The 9,658-nt window shown below is 35.5% G+C and overlaps 1 non-coding gene across 1 annotated transcript; it reads left to right on the forward strand.

The window, feature by feature from the left end:
* Positions 1-539: 539 nt before the first annotated feature.
* Positions 540-646, forward strand: LOC120367711 (U6 spliceosomal RNA). Its single transcript, XR_005582027.1, has one exon. It is a non-coding gene; the product is annotated as a U6 spliceosomal RNA (small nuclear RNA).
* The last annotated feature ends 9,012 nt before the right edge of the window (positions 647-9,658 follow it).

The raw sequence follows: 9,658 nt of genomic DNA on the forward strand, positions 1-9,658 counted from the left end.
TAACTTCACTTAACCACAACTCCTAGAAAGCCAAGGTTTATCCTCCTCAGGAATTTTAGCAATAAGGAAAAAGCATGCCTTCCTGTAAGATATCTATTTGATAGTTCAAAACGTGATATAATTACTTAGAATTATGTTTATTTTAGGTATCTTAGAAGTTACCGATTAGCCAAAATCGGGTGGAAAAGGCATATGAACCTTTTTATAAATCAAATGCAAAAAACTTAAAGGATTAAAACAAAATTAGAAACAAACTGATTATTTTATTAGCATATTATTATAGTCCTAGAGGCCAGAAGTTTCTCCATACAGAGGGTGGAAGTTTTAATAATCTCAATAACCAATGCAGAGTAAAATAAATACCATATCTGAATCCAAATAACAGTCTGAGCAAATCCTATGGCATCAGGATCATAACGAACTATTTCACCCTCTGCAAGCTGAGGTGTCCAATGTAGCCCTTGCTCATTTGGAACTCTGAGAGTATTGCAGTTATACTGCTGAGAACCTTGATGTGTTTGACTTAAGAATACTATCTAGTGCTCGCTTCGGCAGCACATATACTAAAATTGGAACGACACAGAGAAGATTAGCATGGCCCTTACGTAAGAATGACATGCAAATTCATGAAGCGTTCCGTATTTTGCGCAGTCTGGAAAGATCATTTCAGTATCTGCTAATCTAGCACTAAACAAATAGGTTAAGCAAAAATGGATGACACCCAATAACGAAATTGTGATTTTCATTACAAAAATATTTTTTAAAAAAGTAAGAATACTATCTAATAGGCTGAATATTAAAATCCTAATGCAGACTACAAAAATGCAATCAAACTGAGCTGAACAAATTCTGGCTCTTGTTGGCCATTTCTGCAGAATAATACAGTCCTGAGTGAGTGAGTCTTTCTATAGTGAGGCTGGCAACTATTTTAGGCCCTTAACTTGATGTAATTACTAACATTTACATTTCCAGATCCTCCAATTGTTCTTGTATAACATAAATCATATTCTTTAACTTTGAGTATGGAAGTACAGAGAGTGTCCAATCCAACTATACTTTTTGAAAATGTAAATATTATGGAATGTAAATATTTAGCTATAATAAGATTATAATTTTGCAAGAACATGAAAACTTAAATTGAAAATCTTCATAGAGTAATTGAATTGGTGAAATTTTATTTTATTTTCCAGCTCTTCAACATAATTTAATAACATTTCTTAATAAATTGATATGGTGTTTATTTGTATATATTATTTTTGAAAAGTAATTAAAAGAACTTAGAATAAAAAATGCTAAAAGTTCAATGCAGTCCTTTAAGTAAAAATAGTAATTATAAAAAAATTAATGAATGGAGGCCCAATCAAGATAATGGAATTAAGTCATTTGCATTGATTAAACAGTATCAAATTGAAAACAGGTTAATCAAGAATTAGTTGCATTTCACTTTGAAAGATTTTGGTAAAATGTACTTATTTAGGATATCACCAATATTGAAAATAATATATCATTTATGGTAGAGGCAGTTGGCTTTACTATCAAAGATGTTAGCTTCCTTTAAAAGTGCCCATATCTGTCTGGAGAGTATTTCTCAGCCACCATTTTTTTTGTTGTTGTTGTAGTGACCATGTGACTTTTTCTTGCTGTGGTCTATGGGGAAAATGACGTGTCTCATTTCTTGATCAATAGGATTAAAAAAACACATTTGCCCCTCTACTTATTTTCTTCCTCTGTGGGTTGCATGTTGCCATTGAGGGTGATCTTGAAAGGAACATGAGCCAGTGAACATGCTGTGGGGTATGGATAGCAGCCTTCCTGCTGCTACTACCATGTCAATTAGACTTTACGTGAGTACAAAGTAAATCTCAGATGTTTTAATTAATTGCAACCTAATAGTTTTCTGTTATAACACACAGTGTAACCTCAAACAAGCATATGCTATCTTACTTTCTAATACTATCCAACTTTTTCCTGCTTCCCAGATCCTTAATCCATGATGGACATGCATTAAAATACTGCCAATGCCAGCATAAAATAAAAGCAGATTCTCTTGGTAAACTTCATGGTGGACACCTTCCTCAGAATACAGAAATAATTTTTTTTACTGATTTAAATATTCTCTGGGAAAAAGGCATACATATTTGGAGATTTTCCCCAGAAAACTAGGTAAAAACTCAGGCAATTTCTTTCTTTCTTTTTTTTTTTTTTTTTTTGAGACAAAGTTTCGCTCTTGTTACCCAGGCTGGAGTGCAATGGCGCAATCTCGGCTCACCACAACCTCCGCCTCCTGGGTTCAAGCGATTCTACTGCCTCAGCCTCCTGAGTAGCTGGGATTGCAGAATGCGCCACCATGCCCAGCTAATTTTTTGTATTTTTAGTAGAGATGGGGTTTCACAATGTTGACCAGAATGGTCTTGATCTCTTGACCTCCTGATCCACCCACCTTGGCCTCTCCAAAGTCCTGGGATTACAGGTGTGAGCCACCGCGCCCAGCCAATTTAGGCAATTTCTAAGCAGAACCAACTTAGATGAGGATAAACAGCAGAGTGGAATCTAAATCATTTTTTAAAGATTAAGTGAGGGCCGGGCAAGGTGGCTCACACCTGTAATCCTAGCACTTTGGGAGGCTGAGGCAGGTGGATCACCTGAAGTCCAGAGTTTGAGACCAGCCTCACCAACATAGTGAAACCCCATCTCTACTAAAAATACAAAAATTAGCTGGGCATTTTGGTGAGCACCTGTAATCCCAGCTACTCAGAAGGCTGAGGCAGGACAATTGCTTAAACCCAGGAGGCAGAAGTTGCAGTGAGCCAAGAGCATACCTTGGCGACAGAGCCTGCTCTAGCCTGGGTGACCGAGCATGACTTTGTCAAAAAGAAAAAAAAAAAAGAGTGAATAAGCACACAGAAAGGGTAGGACCATGCTATAGATGCCTTTCTTGGATATTGAATGGTCTTGCTTTTGATTTCATGTTAGTTTATTAAAAATACTTTTATTATAATCTTTAAAGCCATAATATTATCTTATTTATGTCAAAAAAGCATTTCAAAGAAGTCCCTATTTGTGAAAGTGCTCAACAAGACACTACTCTCACTGCATCCTCACCTCCCTGACTCTGTAACTTTGCTTCTGCAGATGTGATAGAATGAAGCCCAAAATTTTGTTTATTCACACTGCTTCAATGTTAAAAAAAAATCAAAACTCATATTAGTTAACCTACTTATAAATAATCAGAGATAGACAATATAAGGTATTCTATATCAAAATCCTTACTCCTTCAAAAGGGCATGCACAGAGTAGACATCACCAAAATTTCCTGATGTGTTATAATTTCATATTGTAAAGAGCATAAGGGACATGTTATTCATTGGAATGCATCTGATAATCCAATAAAAGGAGAAGAAACAGGAGAAATAAAGTGAAAGTTAAGAAAATGTTACTTTTAATTAGGAAGCCATTAAATCCCTCTGGCTGATTAAAAAACTAAGTAGACAAATAGAAGGAAAGTGCTGGTATGCCCATTCCCTAGAGAGTGAAACAATTACCACTGGATTATTTTGGCTTCTAAGGAAAACATAAAATGCACATTCCAGTTGTATTTAATTGATTTTGCGTAAAAACAAACACTGTCCTATTAACAAAATGATAAAATTGTTTCACTGTTCAACAAGAAGCAACTCGGCACTATTGATTTTGTCACTGCATTCCTCATCTTTCCACTGCATGTGGTTGACCTGCTATAAGCACACAACAATGACTGTGGTATTTGAAATGGAGGTCTCAGCAGAGTAATCCTTCTCCTCTCCTACTGTGAAAAAAAAATAACCATAGAAAAGAATAAAAAATAAAGCTGACAGTACCAGGCAGCCACCATTCTGTCTGTTCAAGTTTGGTGTCTTATCGCTTTGATTCAAACCATAGGCAGTCACTCTTAAAAAAAACAAAAAAACAGAACATTCAGACCTTATGTATCTTATTACTTGGAAAAAGGGTAAAAGACAAAAATAAAAAAATGGTAATTTAGTTTTCAGAGTAATGACATGAAGACATGATCCTAAACATAATTCATATTGCCAAACGGGTGACATCTGCAGAACAAGAAAGAACAATTCTGCAGTGGCGTCTGAGGACAATGATGATGAGTGAATATACAAGGAAGGAAGCAAAAAATAGAGACATCCACAGACTGACACCTGCAGCATTAATAGTGAGTTATACTCCTCTCACCCTGGAACTCACTGCACAAAGCTGCCCACATATGAAGTAGCTTAATAAAAAAACAACACCTGCAATTCAAGTGTTTACCCCTGTAATTTTTATTTGATGTGCAAATCTGAAAAGACAGCTTGCTTTGTGATGCTTGTCACGTACTAACATGATGCCATTGTTCCTTATTAACAGTCACATAGACCTTAAGTTGTATTTGAGCTTCAGTTTCCATGGGAATGACTATGTATCTCTTTCAATACTCCTCTCCCCTGGACTCCACAAAGTGAATTTTATGACTCGCATTAGTGCTTCTCAAACCACCTGTGGTCCAGGATCTTTTTTTTTTTTTTTTTTTTTTTTTGGTCTTATTTCCAGGCTATCACACCTTCTGCATGTCACCATTCCTCAGCTCATACCACACATGACTCATCATGCAAACTGGTCTGTATACTCTATTCAGTGACTAAAATCAATTAACTGTCATATGTGTTTGGATGTTGCAGTAGTGTCTCACAGCTCAGAGTTTCTAAAATGTAGTCTTTATTTCTGTGTTTACCTTATTGTGGTTCAGAAACAAAGAATTTTCTTACTAGCTCCAGTCTACAAACTATATTTGGATTAGCGCTCTATTGTATGACTTATCTGTTAAGCCAGATCACATACACAAATTAGAAGACTAATATAAAAATCATTAAAACCACACACATTCATAATATTCAAAATTAGCTGAAAACTTATCTGGCTTTTTGAAAATGATAAGATACTAGACAAAAAAATTATATTTCTATAAACAGTTAAGGTCTAGAAACTTACAGAGAATTCAAAACAAATAAGTGATGGTTGTTTAAAATACTCTTCACATGAATAAATATTGGATTTTTTTTTATTCTTGCAAATATTTTTTACCTTTGCCCTGGGAAGTCTTTAAGTTGCTTGGAGACAGGTTAATCTAGAATGACATTTTGTCTAGGGTTAATATTTTTCACTGCTGAGACAAAAACCTTTTGGAATAATCTGTCAATATTCCATGATTTTTGACATTCTTCACTCTTTGTTGATGAAAAAAGGAATTATTTTCAGCCTGTTCTTACTTTGAAGATTATTCCCTCCAATCTTTTCAATAGTTATTTTCCTAGCCTTGGGTAGTTTTCTATGTGCATGTGCAATCAGTAGTAAGTTGGAGACTAGAGTAGAACCTTCTGCCTATACCCAGAGCTTTCACTCTCTCTTCTCTCTAGTACTCTATCTTGCAAATTCTAGCCATGGTGGCCTCTGAAGACTCCCATGTCTGTGTCTTCACCTCACGGAGACTCCTAGATACTGCCTGGATTCCTGTCCCCAACACTGCATCCTGTAAACTGTAGCCAGGCAGTAAGTTAGGGCAATCATGAGCTCAGCTCTTTCATTTTCCATCGCTTTGGGGTCACTGACCTTCATTGCATGATATCTAAAATATCAAAAATTGTTTAATGTATCTTGTGGATTTTTCAGTGGTTTTAGGCAGCTTATATCTTTTCCCTACTATTCTATCTTGGTCAGAAAAAGACCCATCTTCCTTTTATTTTTCCTGGAGGATATTTTATATGGTATTAAATATTATCAATTTTATCTAATTTGTCATTTTGACACATAAGTTTTAGTTAATATTTAGTAAAATTTTTTGTTAAGCTTATCCCATAACTATAGACTCACTGTTTTTTTTTCAGTGATACTAAATATGAATGTTTTATAAATGTTCCATATATATTTGAGGAAAATATGGTTTTATATACAGTGATGGATGGATCTATGATAACCATGTGAGAAATTTCTTTGTTGATCAATGTAGCCTTTGATAATATTTCAAATTTTATAACCAGTCTAGTTTAAAAACATATGCAGCTTAACAAAAATCTTTTAAGCTACATAGTAAAACTAGATCTTTCTTGAGATATCTATTGCATGTTACCTACAGCATAATATAAAATACTAAGCAATGCACGCACACATACATACTTTGTGTATTTTGTAGCTATGCAAAGTTTTGAAAATTCTTTAAGAATTTTTTCCATATATTATTATGGAGGTATACTTTTAGTTCAATTGGTCCTTTAAGTTTTAAATCCTAAATTTTCTGAGGGGACCTATTTTATCTTTATCACACACCAATCTGATTTCTGACTCCACCATTGAAACACTGTTGGAACATCTCTTCTGCCTACACTATTGATACTACTCTTGCTATAATAAAATCATGAATAAATGTCATCTTGTCAAACTCAATGGATTTTGTTTCTTCAACTCATTTCATCTTTCAGCAACATTTAATATATTTGATTATGAATTCCTTCATGATACCCCCTTTTTGTCTTCTGTGACATTTCTCATGTTTGCCTTTTCTACCACAACTCTGGCTTCTTTTCTTCTTTTTAAATTTGTAGACTATTTTTTTTAGAGTAGTTTTAGATTTACAGAAAAAAAATGAATAGATCATAAAGAAAGATTCCTAAACCTACTCTACTGCACACAATATTTACTGTTACTAACATCTTGCATTGATATGGAACATTTGCTACAATCGATGAAAAAATATTGACATGCTATTATTAACTAAAGTCCATAGCTTACATTAGGGCTCACTCTTTCTGTCATACAGATCTATGTACAAAGTTTTGACAAACGGATAGTGTCATTTATTTACTATTACAGTATTATACAGAATAATTTCATTGTGCTAAAAATCTCCTGTGCTCCACCTATTAATCTCTCCCTGAGTTTCTCTGAACTCACGACATCCAGTGGTCTTTTTCCTTTCTCCAGTGTTACCATTTTTTAAATGTCAAATAGTTGAAATTATAGGGTATGTAGACTTTTCAAACTAATCTCCAGCTAAGTGAATTCACTGTCTTCCAAGGTGCTGGGTAGAGAAACTTGGAAGCCATACTTATCTATCCTTCTCTCACCACCTACAGAAAATGCCTAACCAGTCTTACCTAGGATGTCTCCACAATCGTTGTTGAATCTCTTTACTCATGACATTCTTTGGCATGGTCAAAATGATTGGAACATCTCATTTGTACTAATACAGCATTGTTCCAATAGTCTTAAAAATCTCCCTAACATACTTTATAAAACTCTCTCCCCAATACACTCCCTACCAAATATCCAAGACAATTTTTAAAAGTGAAAAATAGTTCTCTCCCTTCCTCTGCTCAAATACTTACATCCCCCATCCTATGCTTAAAATAAAATGTGAAACCCACAACATAATCTAATCTACAAGCTTCTGCATTAATGTAGCTTCTTTCATCCTCTCATGTCTCACCCCTTACCAACTTTCCCTTCTTCTTCAGCAATCTAATTCTGCCACTCTTTTTTGAAGGTCAGTCTTCTTCCTGACATAGGCCTTTCCCCTAGGCTGATTGCTCTATCTGGAATATTTGGCCCTCATCCAGTAAAGATCATTTCTTCAGGGAAGAGTAAAATTAGCTCCCCAAATTAACTTAGGGTATCCTGGTATCTTCTCTAATGATACTATGTAATGTTACTTCATAGCACTTACCACATTTTTCAAATTTCTTGATTCTTGGACTGGTACATATTTAATCATCTGGTACATATTTATTTAATTCCAAAGAAAATATCTTCTTCTGAAGACTTCTTCCCAGATTGGTCACCACAGTCCAATTTCCTTTCTTCAGACACAACCCTTTTCTACCTTTTCCTTGTATGTTGCTCTAGAGGCACTCTACATATATGTGAGCATGTGTGTGTGTTTGTATTAATATCGATCTTTCCACCTGTTAAAGTTCTTTAAGGTCACATCCAAGTTTACTTTGCTCAACTTTACATTCTTTATGTGCCTAGTATAATGTGAAGTAAGCCCTCCATAAATAGCCATATGTGTTCATGAAGCCTTTCAGAATAAATGTCCAAGGAGAGAAAAGAAGAACAAGAATTACAGTAGTTCTCTCCTTATCCATGGGGAATATGTTCCAAGATCCCCAATGGGGATCCCACTGGGGATCCCCAATGGATTCCTGAAACTGAGGATAGGGATAAATCCCATGTACACTGTGTAGGTTGATTTGGTAACTGTGATAGCTGCTAAGTGGCTTACTGGTGAGTAGTATACACAGCATGGACATACAGGTCAAAAGGATGATTCAGGTTCTGGCAGGATGGATCAGGATGCCACAATATTTTATCTCATCATGGTATTCAGAAAGGTCCATGCTTTAAAACATGAATTTTTTTTTGAAATTTTCCATTTAGTATTTTCAGACATGGTTTACCACATTGACCACAGGTAACTGAAACGCTCGAAAGCAAAACTCCAGATACCAGGGCACTACTGTCATGAAATGACGGTAGGGTGGGAGGAGTACATTTTAGGCCAAGGAAACATTGCAGACTCCATAAAAACTGCAGGTGAGTGAGCATTTGGAGAATGGCAATCACCGACTAGGCTACAGCCAAAGGTATTGAGAGGAGTGTTAAAAGAGAGGCTGAGAAGCAAGCTGAAGAGATATCTTGAATGACTTAAGATCAAGTGGAAGTGAAAATATGCTAGAGTTGAGTTTAAATGACTCCAGTCAGTTATCTATTCACTATAATGCTCATTGTATGGCATGTTAGATGTAATAAAATTCCAAATGGAAACAGCAAATAAAGAAAACTAGGTCAATGAGAATTTCTCGATTTAGAAATAATAAAATTGTATCTTCCTGAGAAGCAGCATCCTAACCTTTACAAATCTAATATTCCCAGTGATGGTGTAAAGCGGAAATGACACCATACAATTACCTATGAGCCATGCCAGTATAGTTGATGTAAGGAAACAGGATATAATTAATTTGCTTATCCATGGAAATTAACTGAAAGCGGTGAAAATTATATAGAGAGCCAATGCAAAATTCATTTTACATGAAAACTCAAAGATGTAGAGAAAGGCTGAAAAGATTCATATCCTTTCCTTTCAACTTGTTCTGGTTGACAAAAGAGACATATTCAGGATCAAAGGCCAAATGACCAGTGTCAACCATACAGTGACTGGGGTGGATTTAGCAGTGTTACTGGATTATTAACTCCATGCATTGCTTTTCTCATTCACTTACTGAATTTTAGCAAGGCAACATTTTTCAGCATTGAGATCCAGCCACTTTTTTGTATCCACCATCAATTCTCCAGCTGAGAATACTTTTATGCCATAATTGGGACATATGGAGTCTCTAATTGCTTTCCCTCTCTCGTTTCCAGTGCCCTTTCTGAAGCAAAAATCTGATCCTCTGACTTGCTGCCTTAAAACCCTTAATGGCTCTTTCTATCAGCCTTGGGATATGGTTCATATTCTCTGGTTGTCTTTTGAATCCTTTTTGAGATCTGGCCTCTACTTATCTCTCTAGTCTCCTCTCATTTCTCCCTCGTTTTCCCTAACTGCTCCAGCCAGCCTGCTGTACACCCATTAGGTCTG

This window comes from Saimiri boliviensis, chromosome 8 (assembly GCF_048565385.1).
Source record: "Saimiri boliviensis isolate mSaiBol1 chromosome 8, mSaiBol1.pri, whole genome shotgun sequence".
NCBI lineage: Eukaryota > Metazoa > Chordata > Mammalia > Primates > Cebidae > Saimiri > Saimiri boliviensis.